The sequence below is a fragment of the Lithobates pipiens genome, unplaced genomic scaffold, assembly GCF_037356315.1.
Source record: "Lithobates pipiens isolate NorthernLeopardFrog02 unplaced genomic scaffold, aLitPip1_a1.2 Scaffold_13, whole genome shotgun sequence".
NCBI classification, from domain to species: Eukaryota; Metazoa; Chordata; class Amphibia; order Anura; family Ranidae; genus Lithobates; species Lithobates pipiens.
Window position 1 is genome coordinate 194,323,773 of NW_027507718.1, and position 20,260 is coordinate 194,344,032.

Sequence of the window (20,260 nt, forward strand, 5' to 3'; positions counted from 1 at the left end):
CACGATCCAGCACTTTCAGGTAGGGGCTGCGCCATGCCGGCTGTACTGTGATTAGTCACAGCACAAGCCGATCAGTGGGTCCCGGCCAATGATTGACTGCCTACACCGGCTGATTGGCAAAACAAATTTGCCGAGTTGGGTGAAGATGTGGAGGTGACAAACACAGAGGTGGCAGCCCTAGATGTCACTGCTCCCCCTAACAGCCGGGAGAGCAGCCCATCTAGTAGAGGAGGTGAGGGGAGTGCAGAAAGGCCTAGACAGTTGGTGGTTATAGGGGATTCTATAATCAGAAGGACTGAATAATTTGTCGCCAGGATCGCCTCAACCGAATAGTTTGCTGTCTCCCTGGTGCTAGGGTTCGGCATGTGGTGGACCGGGTGGATAAATTACTGGGAGGGGCTGGGTATGACCCAGCAGTCTTGGTCCACGTTGGTCCACGTTGGAACCAATGACCGTATACATGGAAGGTGGAGGCTCCTTAAGAATCAATTTAGAGAACTAGGCTGCAAGTTGAAGGGAAGGACCTCCAAGGTGATATTCTCTGAAATATTGCCTGTGCCATGCGCAACACAGGAAAGGCAGGGGGTGATTAGAGAGCTGAATGCATGGCTAAAGACCTGGTGTAGGGAGGAGGGATTTGGGTTTCTAGAGCACTGGGCTGACTTTTCATTGGGGTGCAACCTATATGCTAATGATGGTTTGCACTTGAATGGAAGGGGGTCTGCTGTGCTGGGGAAGAGGTTTATGGGAAGGCTGGAGGAGTATTTAAACTGGGTTTGAGGGGGGAGGGTGAACCAGACGTACATTGGGCAGACAGGTCAGTTAGGGGTCAGACATTAATGGAGGGTGGAATGGGGATAGATGGGGGGGTGGGATATGGCAGGTGACAAGAAATTTCCCATGTTGCAAACAGCCATTGAAAACTATAGTGCAATTTGTACTACTAAAAATAATATGAAAAACACCAGAGCAAAATGTAATAATGCATTAAAGTGTTTGTTCACCAATGCCAGAAGTCTGCCAAGCAAAATAGGTGAGTTGGAAGCTGTGGTGCATGAGGAGAGCTATGATGTAATCGGTATTGCTGAAACTTGGCTTCAATCCTCACATGACTGGGCTATTAATATTCCTGGCTATGCACTCTTTCGGAGAGACAGGGTAAAAAGGAAAGGTGGCGGGGTCTGTCTCTATGTGAGAAGTGATCTCAAAGCAAGTGTGAAAGAGGACCTGGTGGATGGAGAGTGTGATGAGTCCGAAGCATTATGGGTGGAACTGCATTTAGATGGGTGTAGTTCAAAGTTAATCGTTGGAGTTTGTTATAGACCACCCAATGTGAATGAGGAGGTGGAGACTCAGCTCCTTGCACAGATGGAAAGGGCTGCAAGGGCTGGGACAGTGATAATAATGGGGGATTTTAACTACCCAGAAATTTACTGGAGTAATGGCACTGCTGGGACAGTTAAAGGGCAAAAAATGATAAACCTATTACAGGACAATTTTATGGTCCAGTTTATTGAGGCCCCAACTAGGAATGAAGCTCTGTTGGACCTGGTAATCTCAAACCATGCAGAGCTTATTACTAATGTCCAGATAAAGGAACACCTGGGTAGCAGTGATCATAACATGATTTCCTTTGATGTTAGCGCTAAACAAGAAATACATACGGGTAAGATAAAAACACTTAACTTCAAGAGAGCTAATTTTCCGAGGATGAGGGCTACTCTCCAGGACTTAGACTGGGAGAGAATATTCGCTTCAATGGGCACAGAACAGAAATGGGAATTCTTCAAAAAGACTGTTGGGGACCTCACTGCAAAGTATATTCCCATGGGCAATAAGTTTAAAAGGCTAAAAACAAAACCTATGTGGCTCACGGCCAAAGTTAAAAAAGCTATAAACTGTAAGAGAAGAGCTTTTAAAAAATATAAAAATGAAGGATCACTAGTGTCATTTAAATGTTACAAAGAAATTAACAGAATATGTAAAAAGGAAATCAAGGATGCAAAAATTCAAAACGAACGACAGATTGCAAAAGATAGTAGGACAAACCCCAAAAAATTCTTCAAATATATTAATAGTAAAAAGGTCAAGTCTGAGCATGTAGGCCCTTTACAAAACAATCTAGAGTTGGTGACTGGGGACAAAGAGAAGGCTAATTTATTAAACACTTTCTTCAGCTCTGTGTACACAAAAGAGCATGGGGGAGCGCATGTCCATAATGGGGGTGATAGTGACACAGCCCCAAATGATCCACAATGGCTCAAAAGTGATATGGTCCAGAAATACTTAGACAGAATAAAGGTGGATAAAGCACCTGGCCCTGATGGCATCCACCCACGGATCCTAAAAGAATTGAGCTCTGTAATTTCAGAGCCATTGTATCTAATTTTTAGGGACTCATTAATGACGGGAATAGTCCCACTGGATTGGCGCAGGGCGAACGTGGTGCCTATATTTAAAAAGGGATCAAAGTCTTTACCAAGTAACTATAGACCTGTTAGCTTAACTTCTATAGCTGGGAAGATACTGGAGCGTTTAATAAAAGACCACATCGACGAGTTCTTGCTGAACAAAAACACTTTAAGCAACAGACAACATGGATTCATGAAAGACAGAAGTTGTCAGACAAATCTGATTTCTTTTTATGAGGAGGTAAGTAAAACCTTGGACAGAGGGGTGGCGGTGGACGTGGTATACTTGGATTTTGCAAAAGCATTCGATACAGTTCCCCACACATGGCTCATGTGTAAGGTAAAGTCTACAGGTTTGGAAATATCAGTTTGTAAATGGATAGAAAATTGGCTAGAAGACAGAATTCAGAGAGTCGTGGTTAATGACTCTTACTCTGAATGGTCTAAGGTTATCAGTGGTGTACCCCAAGGTTCAGTGCTGGGACCCTTACTTTTTAACATCTTTATAAATGATATTGGGTCTGGGATCAAAAGTAATATTTCTGTCTTTGCAGATGACACCAAGATATGCAGTGGAATAACGTCTTTACAGGATGTCTCCAATTTACAAGCCGACCTCAATACACTGTCTAATTGGGCGACTATGTGGCAGATGAGGTTTAATGTTGATAAATGTAAAGTTATGCACTTGGGGCCTAAGAATATGCATGCATCATACATGCTAGGGGGGAGTACAACTGGGGGAATCCATAGTGGAGAAGGATCTGGGGGTTTTGGTAGACCATAAGCTCAATAACAACATGCAATGCCAAGCTGCTGTTTGCAAAGCGAGCAAAGTCCTTTCTTGTATTAAGAGAGGTATGGACTCCAGAGAGAGAGATATCATTTTGCCCCTGTTCAAATCATTAGTAAGACCTCATCTGGAATATGCCGTTCAGTTTTGGGCACCAGTTCTCAAAAAAGATATCGGGGAACTGGAGAAAGTGCAGAGAAGGGCAACCAAACTGATAAGAGGCATGGAGGAACTCAGCTATGAGGAGAGATTAGAGGAACTAAATTTATTCACTCTTGAGAAGAGGAGATTAAGGGGGGATATGATCAACATGTTCAAATACATTAGGGGTCCATATAGTGAACTTGGTGTTGAGTTGTTCTCTGTACGGTCAACCCAGAGGACACGGGGGCACTCTTTACGTCTAGAGGAAAAGAGATTTCATCTTCAAGTACGGAAAGGTTTCTTCACAGTTAGAGCTGTGAAAATGTGGAATAGACTCCCGCCAGAGGTGGTTCTGGCCAGTTCAGTAGACTGCTTTAAGAAAGGCTTGGATACTTTCCTGATGGCACATAATATAACTAGGTACTAACATAGGTAAAGTTGATCCAGGGAAAATCCGATCGCCTATTGGGGGATCAGGAAGGAATTTTTTTCCCCTGCTGTAGCAAATTGGAGCATGCTCTGCTGGGTTTTTTTTTTCGCCTTCCTCTGGATCAATTGTGGGCATAAAATTGGGTATCTGGATTGTACGATTATTTTTTATTTTATTTATTTGTTTTTAAGGTTGGACTGGATGGACTTGTGTCTTTTTTCAACCTGACTAACTATGTAACTATGTAACTATGTAAGATGACAGGACAGAGCTCTGTGAATGTAAACAATACAGAGGTCTGTCCTGTCAGCAGGGGTGTGCCGTTTTGCGTTTCCCTGCGAAGCACATCCCTTAGTAAAAGCACCTCACAGTGAATGCACTAAGCACTGTTAGGCACACATTTAATTAACCCTTTGATTGCCCTAGATCAGGGATATACAGTTAGCGGACCTCCAGCTTTTGCACAACTACAAGTCCCATCATGCCTCTGCGTGTCATGCTTGCGGCTATCAGAGTCTTGCTATGCCTCATGGGACTTGTAGTTCTGCAACACCTGGAGGTCTGCTAATTGCATATTGCTGCCCTAGATGTTAAAGAGGTTGTAAACCTCCCTTTAACATTTGTACCTATAGGTAAGCCTAAAATAAGGCTTACTTATAGGTACTGTAAATATCTCCTAAACATGCGCCATTTAGGAGATATTTACTGTATACTGCACTGATGGTGTCATCAGCATATGCGCTCTGAAGGAACGTCCACCCGTGACATTTCTTCAGGAGCATGCCGTGACCGGCAAAAAGTAAAGAATATTGTTTTTTTTCCAAAATTTTCAAGTGTTGCATGACTGCGAAATGATCAGTTAAAGTAATGCAGTGCAAAAAGCAAAAAACAGGCCTGGTCATGAAGGGGATAAAGGTCACGTGATTAAAGAGGCACTGATTTCTTACAGCCGGTTCTTATTACTGCAGGTTGCTGGCACCTCTTTCCCATTTCATTCATTTTGAACGGCGCCCAAAAGGCACCAGATGTACATCATAGTGCACCGCAATACTCAGCAACACATGGTAGTGTATTTTATTACACAAAAAAATAAAGAAAAAGAAAAAAGTGCGATTTGAGCCACATTACAGGTGCATTTCATTTTGACTGCCTTAACACGACATGCAACAATGCAGGATAACACACTACAAAGAAGAAAAAAAAGTGGGTCACTACTGTTGGAGAATGGATGGTTTTGGAAGAAAAGACCTGGTTTTGTAACAAGTACAGGATCACTTGTGTGGCACCAACCTAGGGGGCAGACAATGCATACTGGCGAATCTCTTAAACACTTCAGCCCCGAAGCAGGCCATTTTAAGCGATACTGCACTGCATCCATTTGACTGACAATTGAGCAGATGTGCGATGCGGTATCCAAACAAAACTGATGTTCTTTTTTCCCCACAAATAGAGCTTTCTTTTGGTGGTATTTGATTACCTCTGTTTTTTTTTTTTTTTGTTTTTTTAAGCACAAAAAATAAGACTGACAGACAGACAATTTAGAATAAATAAAAAAATAAAATAAAAATTACCTTTTGCTAGAATATATACCACAAAAAAAACTTATATGTATTCATCAATTTAGGCCAAATATGTATTCTGCTACATTTTTATTTTTGTAAACAAAAATAAGTAAAATCCCAAACAAGCATATATTGATTGGTTTGTGCAAAAGTTATTGCGTCTATAAAATAGGGGAAGGATTTAGGGACTTATTTACATTTTTGTTTTTACTGGTAATGGCAGCGAGCTGCAATTTTTAGCAGGACTGCGACATTGCAGCGGACAAATCTGGGCAGTCAGCAAGTGGTTAAAGCAGACATGAGGGATTTAAGAAGGCTGAGACTTGTGACCTCCTAGTTTCCTTGCTGCCATGTTCACACATGTCATTAAAATATGCTGCTTAGGAAATGTAGGCCTCACCTTATACGGGCGACAAAGGGACGATATAAACAGCCAGTTGATTCATGTTTTTACTTTAGCCTATTATGTAAACTGGAGTAATTAGTGAAAAATAAATAAATAAATCTGAAATCCTTTTCATGCTTGTTTCAGGTCAGTACTCAAAGTGCTAAGACAAGAGGTCAACAAGGCTTTAAAGACAGGTTTCCTGCAATGCAAACACTGCAGAGCATTAGGAGGCATTTTAGGAGGCTGGCTGTTGTTGATCAGTGCTCTTTGCACGGATTGATTGAATCGGCAGACATGTTGCATTGATTCAATGATATCTTCGAACTACATTAGCTCTACTATCTACTGTATATACAGTGTGTTGGGAATCCACAAATACTACTTCAATTTATTTTAAACAATACAGCAGATCAGTATTATGTACACATGAAAATAGAAAAAACACAGAGGGGGCTCTTGCCCATGGGGCCAAAAACGCAACATTCTCAGGCTGCTTTCACACTGTTGCGTATTTACCATGCTAGAAACGCTACAAAAAAGCAATCCCTTTAAATAATATAAGACTCTTCACACCACTGCGCTACAGGTGTGGTGCGTTTTGAAATGTTTTTGATGCATGCTGCATCATTGGTGCGGTTTTCATAGCCGCACCAAAAGTGCAGGTAGCCACTGAAATGGTGCCTTTAAATCACAAATTTCACTGGTGTGTGCTGGGTAGTAAGCACTCAGAAAACGCATATGCGTTTTTACAATTGAACAGTGCGAAATCAGCTGAAAAAAAATCATTTTTTTTGTGGATCTGAATATAGCACTTTTTTTTATGGGCCTGTACACACAGATGCATGGATGTCATTAACCACTTAAACCCCAGACCATTTGGCTGGCCAAAGACCAGACCACTTTTTGCGATTCGCCACTGCGTTGCTTTAACTGACAATTGCGCGGTCGTGCGACGTGGCTCCTACACAAAATTGCTGACCTTTTTCCCCCCCACAAATAGAGCTTTGTTTTGGTGGTATTTGATCACCTCTGCGGTTTTTATTTTTTCCGCTATAAACTAAAAAAAGCGACAATTTTGGAAAAAAATAAAAAAAATAAAAAAAAGCATTATTTTTAACTTTTTGCTATAATAAATATCCTCCAAAATATATATAAAAAACAATTTTCCCTCAGTTTAGGCCGATATGTATTCTTCTACATATTTTTTGAAAAAGAATAATAAATTTGCAATAAGCGTTTGCTTGATTTGCGCAAAAGTTATAGCCAAAATAGGGGATAGATTTATGGCATTTTCATTATTATTTTTTTTATTACTAGTAATGACGGCTATCAGCGATTTTTATCGTGACTGCGACATTATGGTGGACACGTCAGACAATTTGGACACATTTTTGGACCATTGCCATTAATACAGTGATCAGTGCGATTAAAATTGCATTGATTACTGTAAAAATGTCACTGGCAGTGAAGGGATTAACACTAGGGGCAGGGGAGGGGTTAATGCGTATACTATTTTGTGTTCTAACTGAAGGGGGGATGGGATTGTGCAGGGAAACTAACAGATCGCTGTCCATACTCTGTATGGACAGACGATCTGACAGTTCCCTGCTCAAAGAACTGGAGACTACAGCTGCCGGTTCGCCGTGTGCCAGAGTGATCACAGGAGCCTGGCGGCGATCCAGACCACCGGGCACTCGTATCAGCTCGGGGAGCGAGTGGGGGAGCACCCCCCTAGTGGCCGTTTGTTACCGATGTAACATAATGGCGATTTGCACAGCCGAACCATGCTGCCGCTGGCTCCTGTGTCGGGTAAGTCACACATAATGGACTACTATGCGATGCATAGTAGTCCATTATGCTTTACCTTTGCAGGGAATGAAAGAGTAAGTAAACCCATCAGGGATTACTTCCTCTTTAAATCATAATGGCAGCAGAAACTAACCAAATGACCCTGATCAAAAGTTTACATACCCCAGTTCTTCATACCATGTATTGTTCCTTTAACATCAACGACAGCTTGAAGTCTTTTGCGGTATTTGTGGATGAGGCTCTTTATCTTCTCAGATGGTAAAGCTGCCCATTCCTCTTGGCAAAAGGCCTCCAGTTCCTCTAAAGTTTGAATGGGGGAAAGGAATAGCAAGTGAGAAAGGTCCACTTTTGTGTCAAGGCATCTAGCCCTTTGGTCCCCGCTTCTCTCTCTAGTGAGAAGTAAACTGGAACCTGGGTGTTTGTTCTGCTGGCGAACAAGTCCACCTCTGGGAGACCCCACTTCTGCACTATCAGCTGAAAGATTTCCCTGTTTAGGGACCATTCTGACTCGCACACTTGGTGTATACTCAGAAAATCCGCCAGGCGGTTGTCCACTCCTTTCAGATGGACCGCCGAGACCGACCCTAGGTTTCTCTCTGCCCAATGCAAGATCATCCCTGTTAGTCTGATTAAGGATTGGCATCTCGTTCCTCCTTGTTTGTTTAGATAGGAGACTGCTACCAAGCTGTCCGAGAGGACCTGTACGTGGTGGCCCTTCAGATCTCTGGCAAATGCTCTTAATGCTTCCCAGATCACCTGAAACTTTCTCCAGTTGCCTGACCTTTGGGACTGTGCTTTCACCCAGTGTCCTTGGGCTATTTTTGACCCCAAATGGGCCCCTCAGCCCCAAGCACTGGCATCCGTAGTGATGCGAACAGACACTGGAAGAGACCACCATAAACCCCGTACTAGGTTCTCCCCTTTTCTCCACCACCAGAGACCTCCTGGTCCTTGAAGATAAGTGGATAGTCATGTCTAGGGATTCTTGTGCCCCGTCCCAGCTGTTCAGGAAGTCGGCCTAAAGGCACCTGAAATGGGTCCTTGCCCAAGGAACCGCGGGGATTGTTGCCACCAGCAGACCCGGTCCCGATATAGCTGAGCAGAGGGAAATTGCCCGATTGGTTTGCAATCAAGTTACAGTCGCCTTCACCCCATTTTCTCCACTGTGAGAAAGATTTTTTATGTTACTGAGTCCACCAAGAAACCCAGGTACTGTAAGGCCTGTGTCGGGATTAAGTTTGACTTTTCCTCGTTTATCAACCAACCCAGTTCTTTTAGGAAGGAGATGGCTGTCCGAAGATCTCCCTGTAGTTGGAGTTTGGCAGGGGCAAAGAATAAAAGGTCATCCAAATATGGTATGACCTCGATCCCCTTCAGTCTTAGGGGAGCCAATGCCTCCGCCAGCATTTTGTAAATATCCTGGGGGAGGAGGATAGGCCGAATGACAGGGCCCTGAACTGAAAATGTCAGGTCTGCCTCCCCCACTGAATCGCTATCCTCAGATATTTTTGAGAGTCCTCATGAATGGGGACATGTAGGTAGGCGTTCCTCAGATTGAGGGAGGCCATGAAACAGTCTGGCGGAAGGATTGATCTTACTGTAAAGATTGTTTCCATCCGGAATTTTTTTTTATGTTACCCACTTGTTTAGTAACTTTAAATTCAAAATTAGCTGGAATTTGCCCGACGGTTTCTTCACTACAAACACATGCGAGTAGAAACTGCGGTTTACCTCCTGTCATGGCACTGGAACAAGCACCCATTGGTCTACCAGATCACCAATTTCTGACAGTAAGGCCGTCGCCTTCTGAGGATCTCTGGGAGTTTTGGTCACACATATCCTCATAGGCGGAGTGTGCTTGAACTGTATTCGGTATCCTCCCTGATTATCCTCAGAATAAACGGCATTTGGGGTAGTCTGTTCCCACTGTGGGAGGAACTGCCCCAGTCTTCCCCCCACAGGAAACAAGTCACTGGGACTTTGTGACTGTCCCCAAAGGCAGGGGACAGTCACAAGGACAGACCTCTAAGGCTGGATTCACACCTATGTAGTTTTAGTGCTTTTTGCATTTTGCCAATTTGTACTACAGAACGTGTTCCATAGGAAACCATGATAAATGGACTGTAGTGCAAATCTGCAAAATGCAAAAAGCACAAAAAATGCATAGGTGTGAATCCAGCCTTAGAGGTCTGTCCTTGTGACTGTCCCCTGCCTTTGGGGATGAAAAAAGCGTTTCCCTGGTGCCTTTTTAGGCTTGGTAGGGAAGGCCTTCTTGTCAGCAGTGCGATCCAGAACCTTCTCTAGATCCTGCCCAAACAAGACGTCTCCCTCAAAGGGGATACCACATAGCCTCACCTTCGAGGCCGGGTCCCCTGACCAGGATTTTAGCCATAGTGCCCTGCGAGATGAAATTATGAGGGCAGCCGACTCTGCAGAAGCATCTGCCATGTAGCCTGCTGCTTTGTGCAGCATAGGAAGGGAATCCAAAATCTCCTTCCTAGAGGCCCCACTTTCTAAATGCCCTTGCAATTGTTCCAGCCAGACCTCCAGCCACTGCGAGCCACTATTGTTGCAGCCATTGCAGGCTTTAAATTGGTCATGGTTACCTCCAATACCACCCATGTCCTCAAAGGTGAGGTCTGTGGATTTAGCGCACTGGGAGAAGGCAGCGTCTACCTTAGGAACCTTGTTCCAGACACAGGCGGGGTCCTCACTGAAGGGGAACCTCCTCTTCAGACTTTTGGGAAAAAATTGTTTTTTCTCCGGTTCCACCCACTCTTAATAGAGTCCACTAGTGCGCTATGAACCGGAAGACCCTGGTTAGATCCTCTTTCAGGGTTTGATAAATCCGGTCATGCAAGGACAGGGAGACTTGCTCTTTTTTAATTTCGAGAGTCTCATAAAACAACCCCAATAAGACATCGACCTCGAGTGAGAGCCTGTATCTGGGTGAGCTTGTCCCTTGAATAGGAATACCTCTGGATGATGCCGTCTCACTCAGGCCATCCAGAAAATCTAATTCCTCTTCCCCTGATTTGTCACCTTCCTCTGGGGTGGAAGAAGGGGGAACTGCAGCTGGTTTTGGGGTCTCAAGGTTTGCTAGCATTGTCTTGATGGACTGCATTTCTTTCTGTACCCCAGAAATCAGTTCCTTACAAGCCCCTGTAGCCTCCTTGTAAACCAACTTATCTATTCAGGGTTTACAGAGGGGCTTAATCCAGCCCTCCTTAAATTTGTTCATACACAATGGACATCTCTTCTTCCCCCGACTTCTCCGGCTCTTTGGGCAGAGCCTAAGACAAGAGAAGGAGAGAAAAGGAGGGGAAACAGACAAGCTACCATCAGCGTAACCTAGGATGTCTTCACCAAACACCTATGTGCACCCCACCAACAGGATTCGCAAGACACCTTAGTCCGGAAACTGTTAAAAAAAGAGGGGGGGGACGGGACAACAAACAAATGGACTACCTAAACTGTCCATCACTCCCCTCCCCCCTCTCTCAGCCCCGTAGGTACAAGACACCCTTGTGTTTGCCTACCTGGGCTGGTTCCACTCCACTGCCACATTCCACTGCATTCATGCTTCGTTCGGAAGTTGCCTGACCGCCTGGAGGCTTTCCCCTTAAGCCTGTGGTGCAGCACTGTCTATCTTTTGGCTGGCGCTTTTCAAATAAGACGCCCTGGTTCCACCGTCCAGGCTCGCCGCTCAACCCGGAAGTGGTTCGCCAGAAGTCCCCGCACTCCTCCTGCATTCCACAGGCCTGAACTTAGAGCCTGTGCCCACCTGACCCGCACCAAATTCAATTCGGTCGTCAGGCAGGGAATGGTAGCACTCCCCGGGCTATCTAGGAGGAGAGCGCCGGTCACAGCTGCGGGCAACCTGACTGGGGGACCCCAGATGTCTGTCATCCTTTTCCCAGGTACACAGACCTCCTTCTCCTTCTCACATGGGCTATCCCAGTTTCAAGGGAAGGAAGTAGAGCTCCAATCCAGCATCCACCTCTGGTGGAGGAAACACAAAGACTAAGTGAGAAGGGACAGGTGTCACCCTTTAAAAGGTCTGATGATGTGTTTCCTGCCACCGGAGGTGGAGCCTAATCTCTCTAGTGCTGTACTGGACAGACTAGAGAAAAGCCCAATTTTGGTCTCCTCACTCCAAATGATTTTGTGGCAGAAGGTTTGAGTCTTGTCTCTGTTTGGCTTATTGTAAGCGGGATACTTTGTAACATTTGCGTAGTAATGGCTTTCTTCTGGCGACTCGACCATACAGCCCATCTTTCTTCAAGTGCCTCCCTATTGTGCATCTTGAAACAGCCACACCACATGTTTTCAGAGAGTCTTGTATGAAGTTATTTGTGGGTTTCTATTTGCATCCCGAACAATTTTCCTGGCAGTTGTGGCTGAAATTTTAGTTGGTCTACCTGACCGTGGTTTGGGTTCAACAGAACCCCTCATATTCAACTTCATGATTAGAGTTTGAACACTGCTGATTGGCATTCTCAATTCCTTGGATATCTTTTTATATCCTTTTCCTGTTTTACAGAGTTCAACTACCTTTTCCCACATATCCTTTGTCAATTCTTTTGCTTTCCCCATGACTCAGAATCCAGAAACGTCAGTGTAGCACTGGATGAAAGATGCAAGGGTCTGTCAGGAGTCCAGAAACTCATTGACTTTTTATAGACACACGCTAATTACAAGCAAACAGATCACAGATGAGGATGTTACCTGTAATAGCAATTCAAACCCCTTTGTGTCAACTGGTGTGCATGTTATCAGGCCAAAATCACCAGGGTATGTAAACTTTTGATCAGGACCATTTGGGCAGTTTCTGTTGTCATTATGATTTAAAAAAAAAAAAAGGGGGGGGGGGGAGTAAACACAGTTGATTGATATTAAATGGCTTCAGCCAAAGACTAATCATGAGTGAAAAAATGTTTTTGTGTATTATTATATATTTTACACACACATACATGCACAATATTACCAATGTGTCCGATCGGAGCGTTTTGTCGGATATTACGTCATCACGTTCTGAAAGATCGGATTTTCCGACAACTTTTTCTGACTGTGTGTATGCAACAGTTTCGGACAAGATCCGTCAGACAAAATCCGACGCATTTGGTTGTCGGAATCTCCGACCGTGTGTACAAGGGCTAATTCTTCCCAAAGGTGTTCTATTGCGTTGAGGTCAGGACTCTGTATAGGCCAGTCAAGTTCTTCCACCCCAAACTCGCTCATCCATGTCTTTATGGACCTTGCTTTGTGCGCTGGTCCAAATTATTTAATGGAGCGGGGATTATGGTGTGGGTTTTTTTTGTTTTGTTTTTTAGAGGTTGGGCTTGGCCTCTAAGGCCGCGTACACACGGGCGGACTGTTCGCCCAACTTTGTTCGTCAAACAATCCGACAAACAGTCCGCTCAAAATTTGCATGAACGGACTTGACCACACACGATGAACGAACAGTCCGCTGAAAGTGTGCGCGATGACGTGAACGGCACGTACGACGGGACGAGAAATTCGACGTCCAATACACTGCAATGCAACCTTCGCCGTGTAAATCCTTTCTGAGCATGCGCGAAACTTAGTTTGTCGAACAAGCCTACACACGAGCGGACTGTCCGCTGAAACCAAGTTTCAGCGGACTGTCTTACGGAAATTCCGAAAAACTTTGTTCGTCAGACTGTCCGCTGAAACTGTCCGCTGAAGCCCACACACGAGCGGACTGTCCGCTGAAACACTGTTCAGCGGACAAAGTTGGGCGAACAGTCCGCCCGTGTGTACGCGGCCTTAGTTCCAGTGAACTCTTAAGGCATCAGCATACCAAGACTTTTTGGAAGATTTTATGCTCCCAACTTTGTGGGAACAGTTTGGGGATGGCCCCTTCCTGTTCCAACATGAGTGTGCACCAGTGCACAAAGCAAGGTCCATAAAGACATGGATGAGCGAGTTTGGGGTGGAGGAACTTGACTAGCCTATACAGAGTCCTGACCTCAACCCAAAAGAACACCTTTGGGATGAGTTAAAGTGGAGACTGCGAGCCAGGCCCTCTCGTCCACATCAGTATACTTATATACACTAAGGATGGGCTCAAGCGTGTTCGCAGCTCCACATGCCCGAGTCCACCAAGAAGCTTATACTGCACAGCGCTAATCACAAGAAACTAGACATTTCCTGACCTTTGCAGCCGCAGATCTGGAAATGTCTCACTGCCTGTGATTAGCGCTGCACAGTATAAGCTTCCTGGTGGGCTCGGGCATGTGGAGCTGCGAACACGCCTGAGCAAACCCTTAATATACACATACACAAAAATATGTATTAGGCCCCATTGCACATGGGGTGTCTAACTCCTGTGTGTGCAAACCCTGCGTTTTAGTGCACTTGAGAGGCACATGTGCAGCATCCAGCCCCACTGCCAATAGTCTAATGCAGGCCATACATGGACTGATTTACAAACAAATTTTCTTATCGAAAATCAGATGTTTCCTGCATTTTGTAATCTGATGGTGCCACCATTGATTTTGAAATTTGACCAACCAAGCCTTTAAAGCAGATGTATACCCCGCTTGGTGATTTTTACCTACAGGTAAGCCTACAAGGCAGCTTACCTGTAGCCGCCATTGACATCAGTGGCGCATGTGCTCTGCAGGTCCAGAACGGAGGGTTCCTGCGAGCAAGCAGAGCCAGAGCAGGTGATCCTGGAAGAAATGCAGAGGGAACATGTCAGCTCCCTCAGCTGTGACCGGGTGCAGCTGCAGGGCTTCATTCGAAGTTATTTCATAATGTGCTAGTATGAGATTCATACTAGCACATTATACTATTGTCTTGCAGGTTTTTCTTTTTTTTTTTTGCTGGTTACTACCTCTTAAATTTCACTGCATGTTGCTACAGGAAAATATTTTTTTAAATTGTGTCTGGGAATCTTTTCTTGCACATATCTTTTTTGATTATATTTCTCGCACGATGCTCCCATCATTGATTTAAAATTTGTTTGTTTTTCCAAAAATTACCAACATGCATGATCACTCAAATTCGATGGCTGCACAAAAATCGGCCATTGCTGCAGCCTATTAATGGTGCGAAAGTCGAAAGAAAATTCTTAGTTACGATTTTCATATGAAAAATTCTTTTGACATTTAACCAATGTATGGCCTGCCTTAAAAAGTCTATGACAGGCTGAAATATACGGCAGCTAAATAGGCCCCAACACTGTACCTAGTGGTAATCTGTGTTCCAGGCATTCCTCCCCAGATGCATAGGGCCTTAAAGTGGTTGTAAATCCCTTTTTAGAACTTATACCTATAGGTAATCTTTATTCTAGGCTTACCTATAGGTACTGTAAATATCTCCTAAACGTGCGCCGTTTAAGAGATATTCACCTTGTGGTTGATGTCACTGGCGCATGCGATGTGAAGAAATGGCCCTCCCTGGCGGCTCCAGCGGCAATGCGTGGGAGTGACGTCACGAGGCTCTGGCCAGTCACACAGCCATTGTCCGCGGCCCCGGAAGGAAGATGGATGCGGCCATCAGCTGGGACAGCTTCCTCTTTAATGTGAGTACCATTCGGTACAATGTTCAGCCCCAGCGTATTTCAGCCTACCATAGACTTTGACAGGCAGCGGGGTTGGACGCTGCACCTGTGTCTCCTGGGCACACTAATGCCCCGTACATATGATCGGAAATTTCGCCAGCAAAAAGTCTGATGAGAGCTTTTGGTCGGAAAATGAGATCATGTGTATGCTCCATCGGACTTTTACTGGCAGAATTTAGGCCAGCAAAAGATTGAAAGCATGTTCTGAATTTTTCAGTCAGAAAGTTTGGATCGGAAATTCCGATCGTCTGTACAAACTGCAACGTGCAAAATGCCTACACATGCTCGGAAACAATTTGACGCATGCTTGGAAGTAGGGATGAGCTCCGGCGTGTTCGTATACTCCACCTGCAGAGCCCGCCAAGAAGTCGGCGCATCGCTGTGCTAATCACAGGCAGTGAGACATTGCCCGATCTTTGCAGCCACGCATCAGGGCAATGTCTCACTGCCTGTGATTAGCGCAGCGCTGCGCCGACTTCCTATCAAGCTCTGTACGTGGAGTATGTGAACACTCCGGAGCTCATCCTTACTCGGAAGCATTGAACTTCATTTTCTCCACTCGTCGTAGCGTTGTACGTCACCGCGTTCTTGACGGTCGAAAGTTCAGAGAACTTTTGTGTGAACATGCAAGACAGCTTGAGCGGAATCCCGTTGGAAAAACCATCAGAGCTTTTTCCGACAAAAATTACGATCGTGTGTACGCGGCATAAGGGCACTTTCGCACTGCCATCGCCCGGGAATCGGTGGTAAAGCGCTGCTATTTTTAGCAATGCTTTACTGTCGTTTTTTGCAGCACTTTTCGCCCATTAGCAGGGTGCTTTTAACCCCCACTAGCGGCTGAAAAAAAAGGGTTAAAACTGCCCGCAAAGCGCTGCTGCCCTTTGATTCCAATGGGCGGGGGCGCTTTAGGAGCGGCGTATTCACCGCTCCTACAGCGCTGTAAAGAAGCTGCTTGCAGGACTTTTTTTGGACGTCCTGCCAGGCTTTCACACTGTGATTGCAGACGAGACTTTTTCAGGTGCTATTTTAAGCACTAAAGCACCTAAAAAATGCCTCCAGTGACAGGGGAAAGTAAGAACAGGATTTGGGGTACAGCAGTTACACATCCCATGTACAAGGAGCTTTACAGGTCAGTATTCTGCACATCAATTACGCACACAAGTCACTCCCCTCTTCATTTCAGAGCTAGAAAAAGCATTCTGGAATTTTTACGCTCATGTTATGTATTGGAACGTTTACGCCTCTATGTGCGTGTAAACGCAAGCATCATTTGGCCCGTACTCGTCTTGTTTACTTTCTGCTAGCAAGATCCAGAATAAATACAATGGTACCGTATGCAAGGAGCCTACACTGAAAAGAAAGAGATGGATGGTGAGCTCTCACAATGCACAATGACTACGTTCTATAAATCACACAATACAAAAAAAAAAAAAAAAAAAAAACACACAAGAGGCTACATGATGTGACACAGGATATGGGGGACAATGCCAAACAAGAACTCCCACAAGTATCTGACTGGGGGTGATGTCACTGCTTGGGAGCTGCATGCCCAACAGGATCAAGGCACAACTCCAGTGTGGGCTAACAGTCCCAAGAGCTGGCAATCTAATGATATTTACAATGCAACAAAACAGGTGTATCAAATTGCTAACAAAAAAAATAAAAAATCATTGCAAATGAATCCTATGACTGGAACAGCAACCAATCAGCTTCTAGCTTTCATTTTCAAAGCTTAACAGAACAAGCTGAAGGTAGACGCTGATTGGTTGCTCCAGTTTTGGTGATGTAATCCCCATCAATGTAAGGGCAAGTAGGTTGCCACATACAAATGACAGTGGCAAGGACATAGTGTATAGCAATGACAGTTTATTATGACAGCCCACCCCCCACAAGTGGAGGTCATCTGACAGCTCACCTCCCCTGCAAAGCTGTAGCTTTCACTGCTCCATTTGGAGATCATCCGGTCCATTAAAAAATAATACAAATCAAATGAAAAAATAAAGAGGGATATGTCTTATAAAACGGCACCCCCATGTATTTAGATGAGGGCTTCTCCTCCGTGCTTGTGGAAGCTGGAGGGGCGCATGGTTGGAGCCTCTCCCGGTGAAGTGTCCGTCTCCTTCTTGTGCTGGGGGAGAGGGGGGGAAAGGTGGAGAGAGGGGTGACAACAGAGGAATGAGGGGGGGAGAAAGAGGAAGGGAGGACTACTTTACTTCCTAAGGGGGTGGGGAGGGAAAGAAGGGCCGGTAGGTGGAGGAAGGATATGTGTGCGGTGATGGAGCTGACAAGAAGGGGGTGTGCGCACAGGGGGAATAGGGCGGGGAGGAGGAGGGATACACTGCACACTGTACACTGTACACAGACAGTCCTCTCACACTACCTCAGGGATGCCTTCTCCTATTACACATCCCCATTGTTCACCAAATCACAGGCTTTTGTCTCATTTCAAATGTTTTACCTCAAAATGATAAGTATTAAAGGCTCCATCTTTAGGACTCAAAATTCGCACAAAACCAGACACCAAAAGATTTCAGTGTATTCTTGCATGTAGGATCCGTTCACACCTGTGCATTTCTACTGAAACACGCCTCAGTACATCAAAAGAGCACGAAAATTAGTGTCCTTTAGACCCTTTTCACACTGAGCTGTCCCGGGCGTCAGCGGTAAAGCGGCGCTATTTTTAGAGTGCTTTTCTCCCGCTATGGGACCGTTTTAACCCCCCCGCTAGCAGCCGAAAAGGGGTTAAAACTGCCCACAAATGCCCCGTACACAGCAGTATGGTGGAGCTGCCCCATTGTTTTCAATGGGCAGGCACCGCTCCTCCACCGCTGCAAAGAAGCTTCGTGACGCCCTGCCAGCACAGCGTCCCAGTGTAAAAGCACTCGGGCTTTCACACTGGGTATGCACCTGAGGCTTTTTTCAGGCGCTATTTTAGCGCTGTCGTCTTAAGGCCCCTTTCACACTGAGGTGCTTCTAAACTGCCAGTAAAACACTGAGCGCTTTCGAAGAGTTTATCAGGCGCTTTTTGAAGAGTTTACCACGCGCTTTTGAAGAGCTTTCCATTCATTTCAAAGGAGAGGGGCATTCTTTCACCGCCCTGCCAGTACACGGCCCCAGTGTAAAAGCATTCATTGATTTTTAGGCCCCTTTCACACTGGGGCGGTGGGTACGTCATCGGTAATGCGCCGCTATTGTTAACAGGACTTTACCGTCAATTTTGGGGCGCTACTCGGCCGCTAGCGGGCCGTTTTTACCCCCGCCAGAGGCCGAGAAAGGGTTTAAACCACCGCAAAGCACTGCTGCAGCAGGGCTATGCCGGCAGTCTAGCCACGCTGCCCCATTGATTTCAATGGGCAGGAGTGGTGAAGGAGCAGTGTATACACCGCTCCTTCACCGCTCCAAAGATGCTGCTAGCAGGACGTTTTTTAGCGTTCTGCCAGCGTACCGCTCTAATGTGAAAGTTCTCTTTCAGGTCGCTGACAACTCATGGGGCCCCCAGACAATAGGAGATTATGGGGCCCCCAGGCAATCAGAGATTATGGGGCCACACAGTATACACAAACACACACACAGTATACAATCACACACTATACACAGACATGTTTCTATAGGCTGAGAAGGTACCGGAGAGGTGGGGTAGCTATAATCTCTGGATTTTTAGACCAAAAGGATGTCAGTAAGGGATATTTTTAGAGACGGATGTAAAAAAAACGCATACTGTCCCTGGTTTTACTGAGGCTGGCAACCTTGATGGGGCCCCCTAGTGGCATGAGGCCCTCGGGCAGTGCCCGAGTGGCCCAATGGTCAGTCCGCCCCTGCTTTGCAGGCACTATTTTTTGTGTTATAGTGCAAAGCGCCTCAGTGTGAAAGTGGTCTAAATGAAAATCGGTTTTCGTGAGCTTTTCAGGTGCTTTTTTTTTGCGTGAAAGGGATCTAAATCTTATATCACTGCTCATATATAATCCTATACAACTGCTCCTATCCGTGCGCTGTGTAGTTGGGCAGTGTGCTGCATTTGTGAAAAGCCTTTCTTGCATCTACAGTGCATTTTGTTCAAGCGGAATTCTGCCCAAAAGTGCAACTTCTGCTTCAAAGACTCCTTACCTCCTGACATGCCAAATTTGGCATGTAATTTTTTTTTTGGGGGGGGGGGGGGGGGGCTATGGCTCTAATCCGGTGCTTCAAAAACACCCCCCGCCGCTGTAAGGGGCCAGGTGCCTGAATAGGGGGCAGCAGCTGCGGCCATAGATAGATTCATGAAATGCATGAATCTATCTATTGGTGCTAGAGGGGGTGGCAGGAGAGAGGGGGTGGCGCCTGTGTGCCCTTATGCAAGCACCGCCACTGGATCTGTACAAATTAATGGAGTGAGCAACTACATGACAAATGAGGTTTAATGTAGAAAAATGTAAAATAATGAATTTGGGTGGCAAAAATATGAATGCAATCTATACACTGGGGTAGAGAACCTCTGGGGGAATCTAGGATGGAAAAGGACCTGGGGGTCCTAGTAGATGATAGGCTCAGCAATGGCATGCATTAAGAAGGGGATTAATTCCAGAGATAAAATTATAATTCTCCCGCTCTACAAGACATTGGTCTGGTCTCACCTGGAGTATGCTGTCCAGTTCTGGCCACCAGTCCTCAGGAAAATATGTACTGGAAATGGAGCGAGTACAGAGAAGGGCAACAAAGCTAATAAAGGGTCTGGAGGATATTAGTTATGAGGAAAGGTTGCGAGCGCTGAACTTATTCTCTCTGGAGAAGAGACGCTTGAGAGGGAATATGATTTCAATATACAAATACCATACTGGTGACCCCACAATAGGGATAAAACTTTTTTGCATAAGAGTTAAACAAGACAAGTGGCCACTCATTAAAATTAGAAGAAAAGAGGTTTAACCTTAAACTACGTAGAGGGTTCTTTACTGTAAGAGTGGCAAGGATGTGGAATTCCCTTCCACAGGCGGTGGTCTCAGCAGGGAGCATAGATTAGTTTCAAGAAACTATTAGATAAGCACCTGAACGACCACAACATACAGGGATATACAATGTAATACTGACATATAATCACACACATAAGTTGAACTTGATGGACTTGTGTCTTTTTTCAACCTCACCTACTATGTAAC

General features: G+C 45.3%; 1 protein-coding gene across 2 annotated transcripts in view; it reads right to left on the minus strand.

Annotated features, from left to right (window-relative positions):
• Positions 1-17,373, minus strand: part of CCNI (cyclin I) — a 78,815-nt gene extending 61,442 nt beyond the window's left edge. Inside the window, exon 1 of one of the 2 annotated variants that reach the window (XM_077476079.1) lies at positions 17,044-17,373. The gene's annotated coding sequence lies outside the window, so the exon portion shown is untranslated. The remainder of the gene's footprint in view (positions 1-17,043) is intronic. The other variant, XM_077476078.1, reaches the window with a different exon arrangement.
• Between the last annotated feature and the right edge of the window lie 2,887 nt (positions 17,374-20,260).